At 49.4% G+C, this 11,444-nt stretch overlaps 1 protein-coding gene across 1 annotated transcript in view; it reads left to right on the top strand.

The window, feature by feature from the left end:
* Window positions 1-3,216: 3,216 nt before the first annotated feature.
* The window catches only part of LOC110490301 (adenomatous polyposis coli protein 2), a 49,542-nt gene continuing 41,314 nt past the window's right edge, over window positions 3,217-11,444 (top strand). Inside the window, exon 1 of the mRNA XM_021563655.3 lies at window positions 3,217-3,899. The gene's annotated coding sequence lies outside the window, so the exon portion shown is untranslated. The remainder of the gene's footprint in view (window positions 3,900-11,444) is intronic.

The following is an 11,444-nucleotide window of genomic DNA, read 5'->3' as shown; positions in this document are numbered from 1 at the left end:
CTCCGTCCTTTGGCTACAGGTGCTCCCGCCTGTCCAGCGCTGCTAGAGTCTCCCGCCTGTCCAGAGCTGCTAGAGTCTCCCATCTGTCCAGAGCTGCTAGAGTCTCCCGTCTGTCCAGAGCTGCTAGAGTCTCCCGCCTGTCCAGAGCTGCTAGAGTCTCCCGCCTGTCCAGAGCTGCTAGAGTCTCCCGTCTGTCCTGAGCCGTCAGAGCCGCCAGTCTGCAAGGAGCCGCCAGAGCCGCCAGTCTGCAAGGAGCCGCCAGAGCTGCCAGTCTGCAAGGAGCCGCCAGAGCCGCCAGTCTGCAAGGAGCCGCCAGAGCCGCCAGTCAGCCAGGAGCCGCCAGAGCCGCCAGTCAGCCAGGAGCCGCCAGAGCCGCCAGTCAGCCAGGAGCCGCCAGAGCCGTCAACCAGCCTGAGCTATCTCTCAGTCCTGAGCTGCCTCTCGGTCCTGAGCTACCCCTCGGTCCTGAGCTACCCCTCGGTCCTGAGCTACCCCTCGGTCCTGAGCTACCCCTCAGTCCTGAGCTACCCCTCAGTCCTGAGCTGCCCCTCAGTCCTGAGCTGCCCCTCAGTCCTGAGCTGCCCTTCAGTCCTGAGCTGCCCCTCAGTCCTGAGCTGCCCTTCAGTCCTGAGCTACCCCTCAGTCCAGAGCTGCCCTTCAGTCCGGAGGAGTTTGTTTCGTCCAGTGGGGCCCTTTAGTAGGGTTGCCAGTCCAAGGTCGGTGGCGAGGGTCGCCGTTCCTAGGAGGACACTAAAGCGGACAAAGACTATGGTGGAGTGGGGTCCACGTCCTGCACCAGAGCCGCCACCGCGGACAGATGCCCACCCAGACCCTCCTCTATAGGTTCAAGTTTTGCGGCCGGAGTCCGCACCTTGGGGGGGGGGTGGGTACTGTCACTTTCTGACCATAGTTCTTTTGTGTTTTCATTGTTTTAGTGTTGGTCAGGACGTGAGCTGAGTGGGCATTCTATGTTTTGTGTTTCAATGTTGGGTTTGTTGTTTGGCCTGATATGGTTCAACGGAAGAAAACCGTTACACCCAGACCATTATTCCTCCTCCACCAAACCTTACAGTTGGCACTATGCATTGGGGCACGTAGCGTTCTCCTGGCATCCGCCAAACCCAGAGTCCAATGGTGATGACCTTTACACCACTCCAGCCGACGCTTGGCATTGCGCATGGTGATCTTAGGCTTGTGTGCGGCTGCTCGGTCATGGAAACCCTGTTGTGGAAATTCACCACTAAGGACTCAAAGTCAAACTAAATTAAGTAATGTTTATTAACGCACAGAGAGGTTCACAAACTCAATACAAGACTGATGAAACTCTGAAAAGGTGCGTTCCCTTTCAGTCCCTTTATACTGCTACACAAACAAGTCATATAACCTTGAAACTGAGACATTTTATAACTGTTCTAGTCCCAAGATAATGTTTTACAAATACTGCCAAATTGCTTATTAGTGATTGTGGTTTACTTCTTTGTGCAGTCAATCTGTCACTCGCATGAACCCAACCAATGCAGGTTATTACAAAACAGCATTGTGCTAAACATACGATCTGATACACACAGAGACAATTTCCATTACAAACCATTCCACGAAGCTCCTGACAAACAGTTCTTGTTCTGAGGTTGCTTCCAGAAGCAGTTTGGAACTCAGTATTGAGTATTGAAACTGAGGAGAGATTATTTTTAGGCACTACTCGCTTCAGCACTCGGTGGTCACATTCTGTGAGCTTGTGTTTCCACTTCAAAACAGAAGGAGCCGCCAGGGCAGAAACAGAAGAAGCTCTAGCAAGGCAGAAATTTGACAAACGGACTTGTTGAAAAGGTGGTCTCCTATGACGGTGCCACATTGAAAATCACTGAGTTCTTCAGTAAGGCCATTCTACTGCCAATGTTTTCCAATGGAGAATGCATGGCTGTGTGCTCGATTTTATACACCTGTCAGCAACAGGTGTGGCTGAAATAGCCATATCCACTAATTTGAAGGGGTGTCCACATACTTTCGTGTATCTAGTGTATGATTATCTTTGATTAGATGGGGTTCTTTAAGTCAGTCAGTTTAATGTAGTGTAGCCCAACATGCGGTGCTTTAGGCTGCCACATAATTGGTGTCAGTGAGTGGATGCCGTTTGCTGCCTGTTAAATAGCATAGTGGCTCCAGAGTGGCATGGTGCAGAAGGAACAGCTCCCACGTTTCTCTCTCTCTCTCGCTGTCTCTCGCTCGCTCTCTCTCTCTCTTTCTCTCTCTATTGGTGGGAGTGGACATGAAGCTAGGCTTCAGGCCTCAACTCTAACAATACAATGGACGATTAATTTGCCCCTCCCCCACTAAATGGCAGAAAGGTAGGCCTCACTGACCTAGAATTAATGTGCTTTTGAGTGACATCGGCAGATGGAATCACGCATGGGATCGTTCAACAGACGCTTCCGATGAACGCAATCCAGCATCTGACCATGTGAAATGAACTCTTCACAGTGAAAACTTGGTCCCACAGAGAGCGGGAGGAGAGAGGGAGTCATTAGACAGGGAGGGAGGGAGGGAGGGAGGGGGAGAAAGAGGAGGGAGGGGAGAGAGAGAGTCAGTCAACAGACAGACAGAGGTAGGAGAGAGGAGGGCGAGAGACGATGGAGAGGGAGAGAGAGACGAGAGGAGGGGGAGGCAGGGAAAGAAGGAGGGAGAGAGAATGGAGGGGAGGAGGGAGAGAGAAAGGGGAGATTGAGGGAAGGGGAGAGAGAGAGGGAGAGGGTGAAGGAGGGATGGGAGAGAGAGGAAGGAGAGAGAATGGAAGGAGGAGGGAGAGAGAGAAAAGGGGAGAGTGAGGGAGGGGTAGAGAGGGGAGAGAGAGACAGAGAAGGTGGGGGCGGGGTGAAAGAAGGGGGAGGAGAGAGAAGAAAAGGAGTGGGAATAAAACGGTGGAGAGAGAGAGAGAGAGACAAACTCTCAAAATGACAAAATGAGATGAACAAGAAAAACGTTAACCTGAGAAATACTGAGAAAACATCGCTGAAGTGAGGGGGATGGCGCCACTGTCTGTAAATTTTCCCAGACAGCCTTTCTTGGTGCAGCTGACACTAAAGATTAGCTGTTGTCTCCCTCCAGTGGTAAATTGAGACATTACAAGAATAAGAGGCAACGCCCACCTCCAAAACAATGACCAATTATGAACGGGGTCATGTGCCTTTCTTCATTATTTATCAACGAGTTGGGTCAGGTGACTTAATAACTAAATAATACCTGGATAGGCAAAGTACTCAGGGGATCTGTCCGTTCAGCACCCCACTGCCCTGGTCAGGAACCTCTGTCAAGGCAGCGGCACCATTCACCTGTTCAGCACCATGGACAGCAACCACTGGCAAGGCAGCGGCGCCATTCACCTGTTCAGCACCATGAACAGCAACCCCTGGCAAGGCAGCGGCGCCATTCACCTGTTCAGCACCATGGACAGCAACCCCTGGCAAGCTTTGAGCAGAATGTCAAAACTAAGCCTTGATACGACCAAAATGTGCACAGTATTATGATTCACAGATGCACACATTATAGGTGGGAACCAAATCTGATGTCTGTGTGCTTTCCCGCACTTCCATATACACGTTTAAAGTTCAAGTTAAAAGTTTAGGCTTAGATTTTGCTAACCAGTCTTTACGCCGAACGTATGAAGCACATTATAATATTTTCTATATTCAAAATTGCCTACCAAGAAAAATAAATAGCGTTTTTAGTGAAATTGAGAGACAGCGAGAGAGAGCGCGAGAGAGAGGGAGAGAGGTTGTGGTGTGTGACAGACTAGCATCACAACAGTAACACGCATCTGCTAGTGGCGAATTCAGTATCACTCCCACAGAATCCCGAGGTCTCATTCCACACCCTATTGAAATCAACACAGCTCGGGAAATGAGGTAAGAATAAAGCACAATTGTATGTCTTATAATTATTTTACATGCCAGCAACGAATGCATCATCAAACGTAGATTTAAAAGCTACGAATTGTTTGTTTTATCGGTTTCTTACGATGCTGCATGAAAATGGAGGTCGGGTTGGTTACGTTGCGAGCTGAGCAGAGGGAGAATAGTCCTGATGCGAATAGAATGTTAAACAGGCGGATGCATGGAAGTGTTTTTTTTTTCAAGATACACATGACGCTTTTAGCCTTGAATGCATTTTGTGTTCAATCATCACTGCAAAAATGTATTTGTAGCCGAGATTGTCCAATGTATAGGCTGTTACTGAAAATGTATTGCAAGGTCGATTGAAATAGGTGGGCTTGTCCAGGTGACCTAATGTGATGGTTTCGAAACGGTACATGTGCAGGCTATTTCTCTAACTGATAATCTCTCCACTCGACGTCAAAAAATCATGGAAATATTTTGCATTTAAATCGATTCGTGTATTTTCATAGCTACGTAGTGGCCTATTTGACGTCGCCAATGGAAGAAAACAGTAGACCATCGCTGTTGTGTGATTGATGGACTCCTATTTGCAGTTGTTTTTAGTACGTTGTTTGGCTGAGCAATGTACGGCCAAATGGATATGCATAATGTTTAACAACAATGCATGCTGTTTTAAGCAGTTACATTTTTATTGGGCCTATGTGGTAAATTCCAGAGATATAAGGCCTACACTTGATTATTGAGAATGGTGGATAGACATTTAGAGCTATACTGGCTGATGCGCAGGAGTCTGCGTGTGTCTGTCCAGATTTTGTAGCCTGTGGCTTACAAAATGTATCGAATTTACATTAGAATGCATGCACACACAAAAAGTTAATAAAATTAGGTTATTTTTGTCAGTTTGAATCAATCACCGGAACTTCATCAGTGTAAAATATATTTTTTGTGACATGTGTGTAAAATTACATCACACCTCATTAGAAAAATAGATATTGTATGCAAAGGAAATTAGTAGCCACATACAGCACAATACTACATGAATAATAATGTGTAAACCCAGAAGTAGAGAAGACATTTTAATACCTATTTTTTAAATCATTGCTCTCACTGTAGACACTCAATGGTAATCAGTACAGATCCTACTCTAATGAGTCTCTTAGGGACTGGTCACCCACTGTGGCCATGGCTTTGATTATCCTGTGAGTGGCTTCTATCATACAACTAGGGTGTGGCTGTGCCCTATTAGTTCTGTTGCCATCTGTGTATGTGTAACAGTATTGCTTCCGTCCCTGTCCTTGCCACTGCCTCCCATGAAGTGTTGTTACCTATCGCTCCACAAAAGCAAGGGAAACAACTACTTCAAGGTCTCAGAGTGAGTGACGTCACCGATTGAAATGCCACTAGTGTGCACCGCTAACTAGCCAGCCATTTCAGACCGGTTACATATGTCTCATATCAAACATTCACAACAACATCCAGGAATCCAATGCTATTTTCTCAGTTTTCACTTCCCCACTGCAGTTGGTTAACTAGCGGCGAAACTGTATGCCATGATGTTCTGAGCTGTCTGGACACTGTCTGGACAAAACTGCCCAATGGAACTGAACTTGACCACCGAGAGAACTGCCAGGTTAAACAGACCATCGATTCATAGCCCCTTTAGGCCTGGAAACTAAGCATCGCCAGGCTTTAAAAGTCCTCAACATGGAAGGCGCTTACATAATGTTATATAGTGTGATGATTATTTAGGGAAGGGATGGGCAACTACACTACATGACCACTTGCTCGTCTCATTCCACCATTATGAGCATTAATATGGAGTTTTTCCCTCCCCCTTTGCTGCTATAGCAGCCTCCACTCTTCTGGGAAGGCCTCCTACTAGATGTTGGAACATTTATGTGGGGACTTGCTTCCATTCAGCCACAAGAGCATTAGTGAGGTCGGACACTGATGTTGAGCGATTAGGCCTGGCTCGCAGTCGGCATTCCATTTCATCCCGAAGGAGTTTGATGGGGTTGACGTCAGGGCTCTATGCAGGCCAGTCAAGTTCTTCCACACCGATCTCGACAAACCATTTCTGTATGGACGTTGCTTTGTGCACTGGGGCATTGCCATGCTGAAAGAGAAAAGGGCCTTCCCCAAACTGTTGCCACAAAGTTGGAAGCACAGAATCGTCTAGAATGTCACTGTGTGCTGTAGCGTTAAGATTTCTCTTCACTGGAATTAAGGGGCCTAGCCTGAACCATAAAAAACAGCCCCTGACCATTATTCCTCCTCCACCAAACTTTACAGTTAGCTGTAACGGCTTTCTTCTGGTGAAGGAGAGGAGGACCAAGGTGCAGCGTGGTAAGTGTCCACAATGTTTTTATTAATAAAGACAAATAAACACTCGAACAAAAACAATAAACGAGGACGTGAAAATATACAAAAATCGAAACAGCACCGTGTGGCGACAAACACTCACACGGAAACAAACACCCACAAACCAACAGTGAAACCCAGGCTACCTAAGTATTATTCTCAATCAGAGACAATTAACGACACCTGCCTCTGATTGAGAACCATACTAGGCTGAACACAAAAACCAACATAGGAAAACAAACATAGACTGCCCACCCCAACTCACGCCCTGACCATACTAAAACAAAGAATAAAATAACAGAACTATGGTCAGAACGTGACATTAGCACTATGCATTGGAGCAGGTCGTGTTTTCCTGGCATCCACTAAACCCAGATTTGTCTGTCGGACTGCCAGATGATGAAGCGTGATTCATTACTCCAGAGACCGTGTTTCCAATGCTTCAGAGTCCAATGGATGTGAGCTTTACACCACTCCAGCCAATGTTTGGCATTGCGCATGGTGATCTTAGGCTTGTGTGCGGCTGCTCGGCCATGGAAACCCATTTCATTAAGCTCCCAATGAACAGTTTTTGTGCTGACGTTGCTTCCGGAGGCAGTGTTGCAACTGAGTGTTGCAACCGAGAAAAGGTGATTTTTACGCTCTTAAGGACTCTGCGGTCCCTTTTTGTGAGCTTGTATGGCCTACCACTTCGTGGCTGAGCATTAGTTGCTCCTAGACGTTTCCCCTTCACGATAACAGCACTTACAGTTGACCAGGGCAGCTCGAGCAGGGCAGAAATTTGACGAACTGACTTGGAAAGGTAGCATCCTATGACGGGGCCACATTGAAAGTCACTGAGCTCTTCAGTAAGGGCATTCTACTACCAATGTTTGTCAATGAAGATTGCATGGCTGTGTGCTCAATTTTATATACCTGACAGCAATGGGTATTGTCAGGTGCGTGAATGAGGACCCAAAAGCGAATTAACAAAACAGAGTTTCTTTAATGACGAAACACACGTAGGCTCAGATGGACAGGCAGATTCCGACAGGACAGGACAAGGTTAGATGAACAGGCAGATTCCGACAGGACAGGACAAGGTTGCAGCAAACACGACGATAGTCTGGTTCAGGCATGAGTAACACAAACGAGAATCCGACAAAGACAGAAGCAGAAACAGAGAGAGATATAGAGACCTAATCAGAGGGAAAAAGGGAACAGGTGGGAAAAGGGGTGAACGAGGTAGTTAGAGAAGACAAGGAACAGCTGGGGGAAAGAGGGGAAGAAAAGGTAACCTAATACGACCAGCAGAGGGAGACAGGGTGAAGAGTAAGAACAGGAACAGGACACAACATGACAATACATGACAGTACCCCCCCACTCACCGAGCGCCTCCTGGCGCACTCGAGGAGGAAACCTGGCGGCAACGGAGGAAATCATCGATCAGCGAACGGTCCAGCACGTCCCGAGAGGGAACCCAACTCCTTTCCTCAGGACCGTACCCCTCCCAATCCACTAGGTACTGGTGACCACGGCCCCGAGGACGCATGTCCAAAATCTTACGGACCCTGTAGATAGGTGCGCCCTCGACAAGGATGGGGGGGGGGGGGGGGAGACGAGCGGGGGCGCGAAGAACGGGCTTAACACAGGAGACATGGAAGACCGGGTGGACGCGACGAAGATATCGCGGAAGAAGAAGTCGCACTGCGACAGGATTAATGATCTGAGAAATACGGAACGGACCAATGAACCGTGGGGTCAACTTGCGAGAAGCTGTCTTAAGGGGAAGGTTCTGAGTGGAGAGCCAAACTCTCTGACCGCGACAATATCTAGGACTCTTAGTTCTACGCTTATTAGCAGCTCTCACAGTCTGCGCCCTATAACGGCAAAGTGCAGACCTGACCCTCTTCCAGGTGCGCTCGCAACGTTGGACAAAAGCCTGAGCGGAGGGGACGCTGGACTCGGCGAACTGAGATGAGAACAGCGGAGGCTGGTACCCGAGGCTACTCTGAAAAGGAGATAGCCCGGTCGCAGACGAAGGAAGCGAGTTGTGGGCGTATTCTGCCCAGGGGAGCTGTTCTGACCAAGACGCAGGGTTGCGAAAAGAAAGACTGCGTAAGATGCGACCAATAGTCTGATTGGCCCGTTCTGCTTGACCGTTAGACTGGGGGTGAAAGCCGGAAGAGAGACTGACGGAAGCCCCAATCAAACGGCAAAACTCCCTCCAAAATTGAGACGTGAATTGCGGACCTCTGTCCGAAACGACGTCTGACGGAAGGCCATGAATTCTGAAAACATTCTCGATGATGATTTGTGCCGTCTCTTTAGCAGAAGGAAGCTTAGCAAGGGGAATAAAATGAGCCGCCTTAGAGAACCTATCGACAACCGTAAGAATAACAGTCTTCCCCGCTGACGAAGGCAGTCCGGTGACAAAATCTAAGGCGATGTGAGACCACGGTCGAGAGGGAATGGGAAGCGGCCTGAGACGGCCGGCAGGAGGGGAGTTACCGGACTTAGTCTGCGCGCAGACCGAACAAGCAGCCACAAAACGACGCGTGTCATGCTCCCGGGTGGGCCACCAAAAACGCTGGCGAATGGAAGCAAGCGTACCCCGAACGCCAGGGTGGCCGGCTAACTTGGCAGAGTGAGCCCACTGAAGAACGGCCAGACGAGTAGGAACGGGAACGAAAAGAAGGTTCCTAGGACAAGCGCACGGCGACGGAGTGTGAGTGAGTGCTTGCTTTACCTGCCTCTCAATTCCCCAGACAGTCAACCCGACAACACGCCCCTCAGGGAGAATCCCCTCGGGGTCAGTGGAGGCTACTGAAGAACTGAAGAGACGAGATAAAGCATCAGGCTTGGTGTTCTTAGAGCCCGGACGATAAGAAATCACGAACTCGAAACGAGCGAAAAACAGCGCCCAGCGCGCCTGACGCGCATTAAGTCGTTTGGCAGAACGGATGTACTCAAGGTTCCTATGGTCAGTCCAAACGACAAAAGGAACGATCGCCCCCTCCAACCACTGTCGCCATTCGCCTAGGGCTAAGCGGATGGCGAGCAGTTCGCGGTTTCCCACATCATAGTTACGTTCCGACGGCGACAGGCGATGAGAAAAATACGCGCAAGGGTGGACCTTGTCATCAGAGAGGGAGCGCTGAGAAAGAATGGCTCCCACGCCCACCTCTGACGCGTCAACCTCGACAACGAACTGTCTAGAGACGTCAGGTGTAACAAGGATAGGTGCGGATGTAAAACGATTCTTGAGGAGATCAAAAGCTCCCTGGGCGGAAACGGACCACTTAAAGCACGTCTTGACAGAAGTAAGGGCTGTGAGAGGAGCTGCCACCTGACCGAAATTACGGATGAAACGACGATAGAAGTTCGCGAAGCCGAGAAAGCGCTGCAGCTCGACGCGTGACTTAGGGACGGGCCAATCAATGACAGCTTGGACCTTAGCGGGATCCATCTTAATGCCTTCAGCGGAAATAACAGAACCGAGAAATGTGACGGAGGAGGCATGAAAAGTGCACTTCTCAGCCTTCACAAAAAGACAATTCTCTAAAAGGCGCTGGAGGACACGTCGAACGTGCTGAACATGAATCTGGAGTGACGGTGAAAAAATCAGGATATCGTCAAGGTAAACGAAAACAAAGATGTTCAGCATGTCTCTCAGGACATCATTGACTAATGCCTGAAAGACAGCTGGAGCGTTAGCGAGGCCGAAAGGAAGAACCCGGTATTCAAAGTGCCCTAACGGAGTGTTAAACGCCGTCTTCCACTCGTCCCCCTCCCTGATGCGCACGAGATGGTAAGCGTTACGAAGGTCCAACTTAGTGAAAAACCTGGCTCCCTGCAGGATCTCGAAGGCTGAAGACATAAGAGGAAGCGGATAACGATTCTTCACTGTTATGTCATTCAGCCCTCGATAATCTATGCAGGGGCGCAGGGACCCGTCCTTCTTCTTAACAAAAAAAAACCCCGCTCCGGCGGGAGAGGAGGAGGGGACTATGGTACCGGCGGCAAGAGCTACAGACAAATAATCTTCGAGAGCCTTACGTTCGGGAGCCGACAGAGAGTATAGTCTACCCCGGGGGGGAGTGGTTCCCGGAAGGAGATCAATACTACAATCATACGACCGGTGTGGAGGAAGAGAGGTGGCCCTGGACCGACTGAACACCGTGCGCAGATCGTGATATTCCTCCGGCACCCCTGTCAAATCACCAGGCTCCTCCTGTGAAGAAGAGACAGAGGAAACAGGAGGGATAGCAGACATTAAACATTTCACATGACAAGAGACGTTCCAGGAGAGGATAGAATTACTAGACCAATTAATAGAAGGATTATGACAAACTAGCCAGGGATGGCCCAAAACAACAGGTGTAAAAGGTGAACGAAAAATTAAAAAAGAAATGGTTTCGCTATGATTACCAGAGACAGTGAGGGTTAAAGGTAGCGTCTCACGCTGAATCCTGGGGAGAGGACTACCATCCAAGGCGAACAAGGCCGTGGGCTCCCTTAACTGTCTGAGAGGAATGTCATGTTCCCGAGCCCAGGTCTCGTCCATAAAACAGCCCTCCGCCCCAGAGTCTATCAAGGCACTGCAGGAAGCTGACGAACCGGTCCAGCGTAGATGGACCGACAAGGTAGTGCAGGATCTTGAAGGAGAGACAGGAGTAGTAGCGCTCACCAGTAGCCCTCCGCTTACTGATGAGCTCTGGCTTTTACTGGACATGAAGTGACAAAATGACCAGCGGAACCGCAATAGAGACAGAGGCGGTTGGTGATTCTCCGTTCCCTCTCTTTAGTCGAGATGCGGATACCTCCCAGCTGCATAGGCTCAGCACCCGAGCCGGCAGAGGAAGATGGTAGTGATGCGGAGAGGGGGACAACGGAGAACGTGAGCTCCTTTCCACGAGCTCGGTGACGAAGATCAACCCGTCGCTCAATGCGAATAGCGAGTTCAATCAAGGAATCCACGCTGGAAGGAACCTCCCGGGAGAGAATCTCATCCTTTACCACTGCGCGGAGACCCTCCAGAAAACGAGCGAGCAAAGCCGGCTCGTTCCAGCCACTGGAGGCAGCAAGAGTGCGAAACTCAATAGAGTAGTCTGTTATGGATCGATTACCTTGACATAGGGAAGACAGGACCCTGGAAGCCTCCTCCCCAAAAACAGATCGATCAAAAACCCGTATCATCTCCTCCTTAAAGTC

Source organism: Oncorhynchus mykiss, chromosome 1 (genome assembly GCF_057628025.1).
Source record: "Oncorhynchus mykiss isolate SJ-2025 chromosome 1, ASM5762802v1, whole genome shotgun sequence".
NCBI classification, from domain to species: domain Eukaryota; kingdom Metazoa; phylum Chordata; class Actinopteri; order Salmoniformes; family Salmonidae; genus Oncorhynchus; species Oncorhynchus mykiss.
Note: the sequence above shows the minus strand (reverse complement) of the source record. Positions and strands in the feature narration are given on the sequence as shown.